The sequence below is a fragment of the Lolium perenne genome, chromosome 6 (genome assembly GCF_019359855.2).
Source record: "Lolium perenne isolate Kyuss_39 chromosome 6, Kyuss_2.0, whole genome shotgun sequence".
NCBI lineage: Eukaryota > Viridiplantae > Streptophyta > Magnoliopsida > Poales > Poaceae > Lolium > Lolium perenne.
The window spans coordinates 256,258,599-256,273,437 of NC_067249.2; positions in this window are offsets into that span (position 1 = coordinate 256,258,599).

Consider the following 14,839-nt stretch of genomic DNA (forward strand, 5'->3'; position numbering starts at 1 on the left):
AGGGACACCTCCTTGTTGTAGGCGTTCCAATGATCCTTCAGTTGCTTCGAGGTCCGATTACGGGCAGGATCCGAGGTAGAGTTGAAGGTTGCAGCTATCTGACCCCAAAAACTAGGGCCGGTCTTGCAATTACCGGCGACAGAGTCCTTGGAGTGAAAAAGCCAAGCATGAACCTACCCCGAAATAGATATTGTTAGTGAAAAATCCAAGCAAGAACCAACCCCGAAATAAATATGTGATGGGTAAGTAAAGTACCAGTTTTTCCTCGTCCGCAGTTGTCCAGTCAAGCCTCTTTGGACGCGTTGGTAGGATTGTTTCCCCGGCTGATACGTCTCCGACGTATCGATAATTTCTTATGTTCCATGCCACATTATTGATGTTATCTACATGTTTTATGCACACTTTATGTCATATTCGTGCATTTTCTGGAACTAACCTATTAACAAGATGCCGAAGTGCCGATTCTTTGTTTCATTGTTTTTGGTTTCAGAAATCCTAGTAAGGAAATATTCTCGGAATTGGACGAAATCAACGCCCAGGGGCCTATTTTTCCACGAAGCTTCCAGAAGTCCGAAGACGAAAGGAAGTGGGGCCACAGGGAGCCCAAACCCTAGGGCGGCGCGGCCCCCTTGGCCGCGCCGCCCGTCATCTGGGGCCCCGTGCCCCCTCTTGACTTGCCCTTCCGCCTACTTAAAGCCTCCGTGACGAAACCCCCGCACCGAGAGTCACGATACGGAAAACCTTCCAGAGACGCCGCCAACGCCGATCCCATCTCTGGGATCCAGAGATCGCCTCCGGCACCCTGCCGGAGAGGGGAATCATCTCCCGGAGGACTCTACGCCGCCATGGTCGCCTCCGGTGTGATGTGTGAGTAGTCTACCCCTGGACTATGGGTCCATAGCAGTAGCTAGATGGTTGTCTTCTCCCCATTGTGCTATCATTGTCGGATCTTGTGAGCTGCCTAACATGATCAAGATCATCTATCTGTAATTCTATATGTTGCGTTTGTTGGGATCCGATGAATAGAGAATACTTGTTATGTTGATTATCAAAGTTATATCTACGTGTTGTTTATGATCTTGCATGCTTTCCGTTACTAGTAGATGCTCTGGCCAAGTAGATGCTTGTAACTCCAAGAGGGAGTACTTATGCTCGATAGTGGGTTCATGCCTGCATTGACACCGGGGACAAGGATGACAAAAGTTCTAAGGTTGTGTTGTGTTGTTGCCACTAGGGATAAAACATTGATGCTATGTCTAAGGATGTAGTTGTTGATTACATTACGCACCATACTTAATGCAATTGTCTGTTGCTTTGCAACTTAATACTGGAGGGGGTTCGGATGATAACCTGAAGGTGGACTTTTTAGGCATAGATGCAGTTGGATGGCGGTCTATGTACTTTGTCGTAATGCCCAATTAAATCTCACTATACTCATCATGATATGTATGTGCATGGTCATGCCCTCTTTATTTGTCAATTGCCCAACTGTAATTTGTTCACCCAACATGCTGTTTGTCTTATGGGAGAGACACCTCTAGTGAACTGTGGACCCCGGTCCAATTCTCTTTCTTGAAATACAATCATCGCAATACTGTTCTACTGTTTTCTGCAAACAATCATCTTCCACACAATACGGTTAATCCTTTGTTACAGCAAGCCGGTGAGATTGACAACCTCACTGTTTCGTTGGGGCAAAGTACTTTGGTTGTGTTGTGCAGGTTCCACGTTGGCGCCGGAATCCCTGGTGTTGCGCCGCACTACATCCCGCCGCCATCAACCTTCAACGTGCTTCTTGGCTCCTCCTGGTTCGATAAACCTTTGTTTCTTTCTGAGGGAAAACTTGCTGCTGTGCGCATCATACCTTCCTCTTGGGGTTCCCAATGAACGTGTAAGTTACACGCCATCAAGCAATATTTTCTGGCGCCGTTGCCGGGGAGATCAAGACACGCTGCAAGGGGAGTCTCCACTTCTCAATCTCTCTACTTTGTTTTTGTCTTGCTTAGTTTTATTTACTACTTTGTTTGCTGCACTAAATCAAAATACAAAAAAATTAGTTGCTAGTTTTACTTTGTTTGCTATCTTGTCTGCTATATCAAAAACACAAAAAAATTAGTTACTTGTTTTACTTTATAATATCATGCATGTTCTTATTACACTAGTTTGGCATAATGGACAAGAATGAGCTTCTATTTCTATTTCCTGATTTAAAACATGGATTATTTGATGCGAAAATTAAAAAACCTATGGAATCTTATTTGCATGCTGGTAGTAATATTAGTATGAACGCTTTGAACACCATTGTTGATAATAATATAGAAAGTTCTAAGCTTGGGGAAGCTGGTTTTCATGATCTTTTTATTCCCCCAAGCATTGAGGAGAAAATTTACTTTGATGATACTTTGCCTCCTATTTATGATAATGATATTGGTCTTTTAGTACCGCCTGTTATGGAGGATAAATTTGATTATGATTACAATATGCCTCCTATATTTGATAATGAGAATAATAATGATAGCTACTTTGTTGAATTTGCTCCCACTACAACTAATAAAATTGATTATGCTTATGTGGAGAGTAATGATACTTTTATGCATGTGAATAAGAATGCTTTATGTGATACTTATATTGTTGAGTTTGTTCATGATGCCTCTGAAAATTATTATGAGAGAGGAAAATATGGTTGTAGAAATTTTCATGTTACTAAAATGCCTCTCTATGTGCTGAAATTTTTGAAGCTATACTTGTTTTATCTTCCTGATCTTGTCATTTTGCTCTTCATGAATTTATTTGTGTACAAGGTTCCTTTTCATAGGAAGCATGTTAGACTTAAATGTGTTTTGGATTTGCTTCTTGATGCTCTCTTTTGCTTCAAATACTATTTCTTGCGAGTGCATCATTAAAACTGCTGAGCCCATCTTAATGGCTATAAAGAAAGAACTTCTTGGGAGATAACCCATGTGTTATTTTGCTACAGTACTTTGTTTTTATTTTGTGTCTTGGAAGTTGTTTACTACTGTAGCAACCTCTCCTTATCTTAGTTTTGTGTTTTTTTGTGCCAAGTTAAGCCGTTGATAGAAAAGTAAGTACTAGATTTGGATTACTGCACAGTTCCAGATTTCTTTGCTGTCACGAATCTGGGTCTACCTCCCTGTAGGTAGCTCAGAAAATTAAGCCAATTTACGTGCATGATCCTCAGATATGTACGCAACTTTCATTCAATTTGAGAATTTTCATTTGAGCAATTCTGGTGCCATTTTAAAATTCGTCAATACGAACTGTTCTGTTTTGACAGATTCTGCCTTTTATTTCGCATTGCCTCTTTTGCTATGTTGGATGAATTTCTTTGATCCATTAATGTCCAGTAGCATTATGCAATGTCCAGAAGTGTTAAGAATGATTGTATCACCTCTGAATATGTTAATTTTTATTGTGCACTAACCCTCTAATAAGTTGTTTCGAGTTTGGTGTGGAGGAAGTTTTCAAGGATCAAGAGAGGAGTATGATGCAACATGATCAAGGAGAGTGAAAGCTCTAAGCTTGGGGATGCCCCGGTGGTTCACCCCTGCATATATCAAGAAGACTCAAGCGTCTAAGCTTGGGGATACCCAAGGCATCCCCTTCTTCATCGACAACATTATCAGGTTCCTCCCCTGAAACTATATTTTTATTCCATCACATCTTATGTGCTTTGCTTGGAGCGTCGGTTTGTTTTTGTTTTTTGTTTTGTTTGAATAAAATGGATCCTAGCATTCACTTTATGGGAGAGAGACACGCTCCGCTGTAGCATATGGACAAGTATGTCCTTGGTTTCTACTCATAGTATTCATGGCAAAGTTTCTTCTTCGTTAAATTGTTATATGGTTGGAATTGGAAAATGATACATGTAGTAATTGCTATAAATGTCTTGGGTAATGTGATACTTGGCAATTGTTGTGTTCATGATTAAGCTCTTGCATCATATGCTTTGCACCCATTAATGAAGAAATACATAGAGCATGCTAAAATTTGGTTTGCATATTTGGTTTCTCTAAGGTCTAGATAATTTCTAGTATTGAGTTTGAACAACAAGGAAGACGGTGTAGAGTCTTATAATGTTTTCAATATGTCTTTTATGTGAGTTTTGCTGCACCGGTTCATCCTTGTGTTTGTTTCAAATAAACCTTGCTAGCCTAAACCTTGTATCGAGAGGGAATACTTCTCATGCATCCAAAATACTTGAGCCAACCACTATGCCATTTGTGTCCACCATACCTACCTACTACATGGTATTTTCCGCCATTCCAAAGTAAATTGCTTGAGTGCTACCTTTAAAATTCCATCATTCACCTTTGCAATATATAGCTCATGGGACAAATAGCTTAAAAACTATTGTGGTATTGAATATGTAATTATGCACTTTATCTCTTATTAAGTTGCTTGTTGTGCGAAAACCATGTTCACTGGGGACGCCATCAACTATTCATTGTTGAATTTCATGTGAGTTGCTATGCATGTCCGTCTTGTCTGAAGTAAGAGAGATCTACCACCCTATGGTTAAGCATGCATATTGTTAGAGAAGAACATTGGGCCGCTAACTAAAGCCATGATCCATGGTGGAAGTTTCAGTTTTGGACATATATCCTCAATCTCAAATGAGAAAATTATTAATTGTTGTTATATGCTTATGCATAAAAGAGGAGTCCATTATCTGTTGTCTATGTTGTCCCGGTATGGATGTCTAAGTTGAAGAATAATCAATAGCGAGAAATCCAATGCGAGCTTTCTCCTTAGACCTTTGTACAAAGCGGCATAGAGGTACCCCTTTGTGACACTTGGTTAAAACAAAGGCATTGTGATGATCTTGTAGTCCAAGCTAATTAGGACAAGGTGCGGGCACTATTAGTACACTATGCATGAGGCTTGCAACTTATAAGATATAATTTACATGATGCATATGCTTTATTACTACCGTTGACAAAATTGTTTCATGTTTTCAAAATCAAAGCTCTAGCACAAATATAGCAATCGATGTTTTTCCTCTATGGAGGACCATTCTTTTACTTTCAATGTTGAGTCAGTTCACCTATTTCTCTCCACCTCAAGAAGCAAACACTTGTGTGAACTGTGCATTGATTCCTACATACTTGCTTATTGCACTTATTATATTACTCTATGTTGACAATATCCATGAGATATACATGTTACAAGTTGAAAGCAACTGCTGAAACTTAATCTTCTTTTGTGTTGCTTCAATACCTTTACTTTGAATTATTGCTTTATGAGTTAACTCTTATGCAAGACTTATTGATGCTTGTCTTGAAGTGCTATTCATGAAAAGTCTTTGCTTTATGATTCACTTGTTTACTCATGTCATATACATTGTTTTGATCGCTGCATTCACTACATATGCTTTACAAATAGTATGATCAAGGTTATGATGGCATGTCACTCCAGAAATTATCTGTGTTATCGTTTTACCTGCTCGGGACGAGCAGAACTAAGCTTGGGGATGCTGATACGTCTCCGACGTATCGATAATTTCTTATGTTCCATGCCACATTATTGATGTTATCTACATGTTTTATGCACACTTTATGTCATATTCGTGCATTTTCTGGAACTAACCTATTAACAAGATGCCGAAGTGCCGATTCTTTGTTTTTCACTTTTTGGTTTCAGAAATCCTAGTAAGGAAATATTCTCGGAATTGGACGAAATCAACGCCCAGGGGCCTATTTTTCCACGAAGCTTCCAGAAGTCCGAAGACGAAAGGAAGTGGGGCCACAGGGAGCCCAAACCCTAGGGCGGCGCGGCCCCCCCCTTGGCCGCGCCGCCCTGTCATCTGGGGCCCCTGGGGCCCCTCTTGACTTGCCCTTCCGCCTACTTAAAGCCTCCGTGACGAAACCCCCCGTACCGAGAGCCACGATACGGAACACCTTCCCGAGACGCCGCCAACGCCGATCCCATCTCGGGGGATCCAGAGATCGCCTCCGGCACCTCGCCGGAGAGGGGAATCATCTCCCGGAGGACTCTACGCCGCCATGGTCGCCTCCGGTGTGATGTGTGAGTAGTCTACCCCTGGACTATGGGTCCATAGCAGTAGCTAGATGGTTGTCTTCTCCCCATTGTGCTATCATTGTCGGATCTTGTGAGCTGCCTAACATGATCAAGATCATCTATCTGTAATTCTATATGTTGCGTTTGTTGGGATCCGATGAATAGAGAATACTTGTTATGTTGATTATCAAAGTTATATCTACGTGTTGTTTATGATCTTGCATGCTTTCCGTTACTAGTAGATGCTCTGGCCAAGTAGATGCTTGTAACTCCAAGAGGGAGTACTTATGCTCGATAGTGGGTTCATGCCTGCATTGACACCTGGGACAGTGACAGAAAGTTCTAAGGTTGTGTTGTGCTGTTGCCACTAGGGATAAAACATTGATGCTATGTCTAAGGATGTAGTTGTTGATTACATTACGCACTATACTTAATGCAATTGTCTGTTGCTTTGCAACTTAATACTGGAGGGGGTTCGGATGATAACCTGAAGGTGGACTTTTTAGGCATAGATGCAGTTGGATGGCGGTCTATGTACTTTGTCGTAATGCCCAATTAAATCTCACTATACTCATCATGATATGTATGTGCATGGTCATGCCCTCTTTATTTGTCAATTGCCCAACTGTAATTTGTTCACCCAACATGCTGTTTGTCTTATGGGAGAGACACCTCTAGTGAACTGTGGACCCCGGTCCAATTCTCTTTACTGAAATACAATCTCTTGCACATCGTTCTCTGTTTTCTGCAAACAATCATCTTCCACACAATACGGTTAATCCTTTGTTACAGCAAGCCGGTGAGATTGACAACCTCACTGTTTCGTTGGGGCAAAGTACTTTGGTTGTGTTGTGCAGGTTCCACGTTGGCGCCGGAATCCCTGGTGTTGCGCCGCACTACATCCCGCCGCCATCAACCTTCAACGTGCTTCTTGGCTCCTCCTGGTTCGATAAACCTTGGTTTCTTTCTGAGGGAAAACTTGCTGCTGTGCGCATCATACCTTCCTCTTGGGGTTCCCAACGAACGTGTGAGTTACACGCCATCAGCGGCATCGGACTCGAAGCTTGGAGCACTGGCTTCAGGAGGTGGTGGGGGGTACGGACCATATGGCGCGTATGGATACGGGGGTGGAGCGTATGAACCGTACGAAGGTGGTGGGTAAGGAGGTACAGTCCCACTCCCGCTACCTGTAGGTGGAGCATGTGGAGGTGGTGGGGGGTATGGATACGGAGGCGGAGGGTATGAACCATATGGCGCCGGAGGTGGAGCGTATGGCCCATATGGCCCCGGAGGTGGTGTGCCGGAGGAGTATAAAACTCGGGGAAGCGGCGAAGAACCGACATTGGAGCGACGATGTGTCGGAGAGACATCATCTAGGGTGGCTGGTGACCTGTCGGGCTGCAAGAGATCCGTGAACGAGGTCATATCTGGAGTCCAACCAGACATGGTGGAGAAGATTTGAGAGAGTGAAGGAGATGAATGAGATGAAATGGGTGTGGAGTGAGTGAAACCATATGGGGGTATTTATAGGGGGTGGGGATGAAATTTTGGGCTTTTTTCGAATTTTTTGAGCCAGCAACGGCTACCCCAACGGCTAGCTGACGTGGACGAATCAGATCGCGCCACGTCAGCTAGCCGTTACCCCCTCCCTCTCGCCCCCGCTCTCGCCCCGACCCGCCAGCGCGCCGCCTCGCTCTCGCCCCCCTCTCGCCCCCAGCGCGGGCGGCAGTCGGGCGGTAGCGGGCGCTACCGCCGGGCGGTGGATCCACCGCCCCGCGCTGTCGTCTCGCCCCCCTCTCGCCTCCCTATCGCCTCCCGGCGGGCGGTATCGCCCGCCCTCCAGCCCGCGTTGGCACCAGCCTTAGTGTATGTAGCTATAGGTTTGGCCGTTGTGCCAGTGTCTGGAGGCGTGCACGGATCTCTGTTGACCAGATCGTGTGCAACCGTAGGTGGTTCTTCTCTGGCGAGCTCCGATGGGCGGAGCTGCTGGTTGCCACCGTCGGCGCATCTATCTCCGTCAATAAGGTCAAGGGTTGCCATCCAGCAATCTCCGTTGTTGTCGTTCTGTCTCTCTTCCTTCTGGCAGGCCGTGGAGGCGAGGTGAGGGAGAGAGGCAGGGATAACTTCGCTCGATCTGCTGGCTGGTGGGGGTCCTCCGCTGCTCTGACGCATCTGCGCGGCGCAGATCAGTTGCCGACAGAGCGCCCCGGCAAGCTTCCATGGAAGAAGGAGCCGGAGCATCCTCTGGTGGTGAGCCCCTATTTCAATAAGCGCAACCATCTTCTCCGTTGTGGCGCTTCTCCTCCCCTCCTCTCGGCCGGCCTTGGTGGCGAGGGAGAGGTTGTGGATGAGCGCATCGTCGTCAGCGTCTGCAGGTGGTGGTTCGGTGGATCTTTGGAATCTGTGATCCAGGCAACAGCTTCCAAGCGGCGGCGCCTTTTCGTCGTGGCTATCTCCGGTCACAAGGGTGGCCCTGCTGCGCTCGGCCAACGCGGCTCGAGTTTTTTCTTCCTCCTTCGGGTGAGGATCTTCATCGGCCTCAGTGTGGTGTCCATCACTGCATCTTCCCCAAGTGGTTTCGTCCCCGACGGAAGCAGCGGCGGCCACGCCGGAGAGTCAACCATCATCGGCATCGACCAAGGACTCGATCGTGTTTTCGAGTTTTCAACTGGGGTGTTTGTTGTAAAACTAAGGGACTCTATTGTAACTTCCTTTTTCTTATCTGTTCTTTCTGAAGTTGTAAACCCCCTGCCGATATAATACAGATTCCAGGGCCCTCCGGCCCTTTGTGTTTCAAAAAAAATGGAGCTATGCCAATGAAAATCATACGCATTACTGCCCCCAACCTTCACAAATAAGGTCTTCCCAGTTGATCACTGTTCCTCCTCTTCCAGATCCACTCCATGGCAGTTCGTGCTAAAGATGTGAGATGATTCATTAGTTGTACTGCCCCATTGATTCTTAAGAGGTGCGTTGGGCTGAACTGTAGCCATCTTTACATTCTATTTCTCCGTAAACAGTTTTCTATAGGTTTGCATTTTGACATGCTATTTTCTCAGTTATATGCTTCAGTAGGTTACTACCAGTTTATTATTTTCCTCTCTTCGGCCCGACCTGTCGCTCCCCGTGGGTGACGGGCGGGCGATTCCAAACCCTAGCCCCAGCCCCCTCCTCCCCGCTCCCCCCGCCGCCGTCGTTGGTGTCAGCCGCCGGGCGGTGCCGGCGGCGGCGGTCCCCTGGATCTTGCTCGTGTGGAGGTGGCGCGGGGCCCTTGCCCTTGGGCGGCGGAGATCCACTGCGAGGAATTGGCAGCTCCTCGCTCGGGGGGGGGGGGGGGGGCGGTGCACCGCGGCAAGGTGGTTCCTCGGGGTCGAGGCGGCGGAGCTCGGTGGCGCGGTCTTCTTCCTCGCGGGCGACAGCAGCGACGACGTAACTTCAACGGGCTGGTTCTCCCGGGTGGAGGGCATGGACGATGAGGCGATGGCCTCAGTGTGAGGCACCACTGGCTTGGCGGCAAGCAATGTGTGTGGATGCGGTCCAGCACCCTCGACCATGCGGACGGCGAGGTGCTGTCGGGCGCTGGTCGTGGCGTGGCGGCGGTTTCGCGAGCGCCGGCGCCAAATCTGAAGGCCGTTCTCCCCACTTAGTTCCAAGCTCACCATGCATCTCCGGTACTGTCCATGGCGGCCCTCGTTCGCCAGATCTCTGGCCGGGTTAGATGTTGGTTCTCGGGTTGTGAGAGAGGGAGAAATCCCTGGCCAGCCTTGCTGGCCCGACGGTGACGACGTCTGCGTGTGCCGTGCATCCTTCTTGAGGTACCGTCCTTACTCTCCTCCCCTCCCCCTCCCCCGTCCCCCTCCGTCTCCCGGGTGAAAACCTCAACTTTGTTGGGGCGCCGGCAGCGCTAGTAGCGTCGTGACCTTCTTGAAGGCGCCGCCTTGGGATCGATGGGGCGGTGGGTGTGGCTTTGTGTTGGCTGGTGGTGGCGGCGGCGGTGTGGCTCGGGGTTCGTTTTGGTTCCTTGTGTACCTTGGTGAGCTCCTAGTGCTCGGCAACTCTTCATCAACGATCAGACCCCCGGCTTCGGTTCGGCGTGAGTGGATCCATGGCGGGCGGCAAGGCGTCTCAAGGCTAGCTCGGTGCAATGTGTAGCTCGACTCTTTCGTGTCCATTTGGCAGTCTGGTTCCTGGACAGTTCTCTGCTCAGGGTGGGCTTTTCCAATGACGGCGGTGTGGCACCCTTCGAGCCGGGGCGAGGGGGCAGGGTTCCCTCTCCGATTATGGAAGAGAACGCTCAGGCGATGGCATGCTTCTCCTGGTGCAGGCAAGGACGGCCACTCTGTTGACGACGCTTCTTCTTCGAGACCTCCCTTTGACGCCCCTGGTGCTTCGCTCTCGTTTGAAGGGCATCGAGGACTCCACCAGTTTTTCTTGTGTTTTTCCTTTGTTTGTTGTTGTATGTGTTGCTTGTAAGCTGCTCCTCTACATCTTGTAACAGACCTAGCCGTATGGGCTTTATTAATTTAAAGTTACTGTTTTATTATTTTCCTGTCATGAAGCTCCAGCTAATACCAAAGAAGAACTGAAATATAATGATTAGGCTCTCTCTCATTACCTTGAAAATATGTTCCTACAGGTAATGAGAGAGAGACTAACCTGCAGGTAATTAGAGAGAGCCTAATCATTATATTTGATTTATATGCTCCCTGGTTCAGTTCTTGGGAAACAATTTATGATGATCTCATTATTCAAGACCCTAACTATAATTACCCGGCTACAGTAAAAGATTTATGGATCCCTCAAACAAAACAGTGGAATACAAGGCTTATTGACTCCCTTTTTCAATTGTCAACTGCAAATGCAATAAAATCTGTCATTGTTATTCCTTGTGATGAACCTGACATCCTTTGTTGGAAACCCACTCCAAATGGAAAATGCAGCTCTAAATCTGCTTACAAAACTTGTCTGCAAGCTCTTTTTGATGCAGGTTCTCCAACGTCAACGCAACCAGATGACGCAGCTCTGTCATTACTGAATAAAATCTGGAAAGACAAAAACCTGCTACCTAGGATTAAGACTTTTGCTTGGAGAATCATAAGACGTGCTATTCCCTCAGGAGAAAGAGCATTAAGGTATTCAAAGCATATTTCTAATATTTGTTGCAGATGTGGCTAACAGGAAAGTGACACTCATTTGTTTTTCACCTGCACTTTTGCTCGAGCTGCTTGGTTTCACTCACCTTGGTATCTTAGAATGGATTTCATCATTGAAAATTCTCCAAATTTCCATACTACTATTTTGTAGCTTCTAGCTCTAGATCACCCACATATTTCCATTCACAACATCTTTACTTTTCTTTGGTGCCTTTGGAAGATGAGAAATGAAAAGCTCTTCAACAATTTGGATGGAAATCCCAATCAAGTTATCATAAGAACTAATTCTTTACTTGGAAGCTTGCAGCTTCATAATTCGCCTGTTATGACCACTAAAAGCCCTTCTACCCCACAAGAACTCTTATATTCTGGGCCGAAGATTTTTGTTGATGCAGCTTGGAAGAAACAAGCAAATGGACAACCGACTAAAGCTGGAGTTGGAATCTACATTACCTGGAAGAATGGGCAACACACAACAGATGTGTTCATTTCAACCAAGACATCTCCAGTCTCAATACCAATACAGGCTGAAGCAGAAGGACTGCTCGTTGCAGCAAATATCACCTCTTCTCTCCTTTTGCTGGATCTTTTTTTCTTCACAGATAATCTTAGTCTTGCAAAAGCTGTGCAAGCACAAGGAGTTGCAGACCCAATTGTCCTTTGGGAGATAAGAAGACATGCAGTGCAATTTCAGGAAAAAATGCAGCCACTTCGTCCTCAAATCACACATATAAGCAGATCTTTTAATATAGTAGCCCACAACTGTGCACAACAGGCAAAAACTCTGTCAAGAACCTTGCCTATTTGTTCATGCAGGAACTCTACTCATAGCAGCACCACCCTACCCTTGTTAAAAAAAAAGAAGATTTATATGCTCTTGTAGCTGTTTCTAGGGTGGGAAGTAGACCAAAAGATGAGTCTATTGCAGTACTGATGCGGTCAAGAGATTTATGTGTAATATACAAGAAAATTTTGCCAAAGAACTGAAAGTCCACTCTTGAAATCAACCACAAGAATGTTGTTAGACTCATAGGCTACTGCGCAGAGGAAAATGCCCTAATGATAATCACTGAATATATATCTAAAGGGAACCTTAGCGAGGTTCTTCACCATGATTGCATTCCCATCATGTTGGATACACGACTACGGATCACGGTGGAGTGTTCAGAGCTAGGCACTGTGCTACGTGCATTCACAAACGTATACTCAGGGGTCATTCAATTTTGATATCAAGCCTGCCAATATACTTTTAGATGACAACTTGAATGCGAAGATTTTCGACTTTGGAATATCAATACTTGTCAACACAGACACAACCCTTTTCACTGAGCATGTAATAGGGAGCATAGGTTACATGAAGAGTGATGTTTACAGTTTCGGAATCGTTCTGCTCGAATTGATTACAAAAAAAACATCAGTAAGAAAGGGGAGATCAGCATTGTTGAATGTTTCACCCAAGCCTCGCAACAGGGATAAGAAGGGTGAGAGAGTTGTTTGATATTGATATCTCAAGGCAGAATAACATGAAGGTTCTTTAATGATACGGGCATGAAGGCCAAGGTGAAGCCCAATTTCAGGACTCCACCTAGCTAGTTATCTTATTTATCGTATTTTATGTCTATGGTCATATGTGGGCCAATTAGGGATTTTATTGAGTTGAGTCAGTTTGGTTTGGGCCTATCCAAATCAAGGTAGAGAGGTCCACTAGGGGCTGGCCGGCCACCCCCTCATATAAGGGTGGGTACGGCTAGAGTTTAGTGTCAGAACTAGTTTGAGTTAAGTCTAGACGATATCGCGTGTGTGCTTGGTGAAGCATCCCTCCCTGGACGGCGCCGCCGTTTATCTATTATAGTTGCTGCGGAGGTTCTTGTGTTCATCAAGGATTGTCGTGCTTTGGTATTGAGGCGTGGTGATCTTCATCACGTTGCTTGCTGGATTTATCCCCTACTTCAGGTTGCGTTCCGCGCGTAATTGGAGGTATCTATCTACCCGGGTTCTCGTTGGGAAAGATCAGGCAACACCTAGGACGATCTGTCGGGATTTCTCTTATCATGTGGTATCAGAGTTCTGGGTTGCTCACGGCGAGGTTTTGTTGATCGATCTCATCGGATCGGCTTGCATCGGAGGAGTTTGGCTCTAGGTTGAAGGAGGTTGGGTGGAGGAAGATTGGTGTTGTTGTGGTGCAGTTTTTCTATCATCCATGGTTGTTTCAGGTGTCAAAATCGCGACGGAATCCGGCGCCAGGGACGATCGACCAGCTCCAGGACCGGCCGGGCCGGTGCCAGACCCGGTCAGACCGGGCTCCAGGCCGGCTAGACCAGCCAAAACCGGAGCTCAGGTCGGTGCCATCCGGGCCGATGTACTGTGCGTAGGCAAAGTCCGCCAGGCGCCTAGGCCGATCAATCGGGCCCATGACCGGATGTGCCGGTTTACGGAGGGGCTCAACCGGGCTCCAGGCCGGCCCGACCGGTGTAAAGGACGGTTTGACCGGGCCACAGACCGGCCAGGCCGGTGCCCAGGCCGGCCAAACCGGCCCCCTGACCGGCCAAGCCGTTGTTGCTGCTGCTGTGTTGCATCCGGCGGTGTTGACTGCTCCTGCTGTTTTGATTGTTGATGCTAGTTATTCGTTTCTGGGCGATGTTTTGGGCCCACGGTGTTCTCTTCGGAAGATATCCAGTGTTGTTTTCAATGATTATCTTGACATCCGGAAGGGAGTACAACGTCAGGCATCTCAGCTTCAGTGTTATTTACACCATTATGCAACAATTGAGGAGTACGAACATTGGGAAAGGAACATGATATTGGGATTCAATCGATGTCGCCGATACAATGGGAAGTTCAGTGGGTATGATGCATATGTTCTCGCTCACCAGCGTGTGGACGAGGAGTTAGACAATTGTTGGTGTGATGTGGTTGATAGTAGAGAATTTGCTTATACTTGGGAGGATTTCAAGACTTTTCTTCGTGATGGTTTCATGTTACCGTATATGGAGGAAAGTGAGCAGCCGCCCGGAGTTGTGCATGCAATAGAGGAAGTTGGCAGGTGCATAGTTCCTATTGAGGAGGTTGTTCCAGTACAGGCAGTCATTGAGGAGAGGAAACCTGACTCGGATACCAAGGGTACTACTGTGACTATTGAGGAGGATGTACCATTGAGCGGGCAAAATATGCAACTCAAGAAGGTACAAGATGATGCTTGCAAGACAGTTGACAAGGGTCAGCGGTGGAGTTTGTTTCAAACTCAGTGCACTATAAAGGGCAAGGCTTGCAAGTTGATGATTGATGGTGCTAGCTGTACTAATGGCATAAGCAAGGCGATGGTGGCAGCATTGGGGTTGTCTACATGACGTCTTCCTGAACCTAAACGTCTTGAGTGGTTGAATAGTTGTGGTATGCTGAAGATTGCTCATAAGGTGTGTGTGCCATTTACAGTTGATGATTATGTTGATGAGATAGAGTGCGATGTGTTGTTATTGGAGGTGTGTGGATTGCTACTTGGGCGTCCATAGCAGTATGATCGTAATGTGACACATGCTGGGAGAGCAAATACATATTCTTTTATGCATGGTGGCAAACAACGGACTTTGAAGCCTATGGGTGATGATCATATCAAGTCCGATGTGGAGTTGGTGGTACGCAAGGAGAAG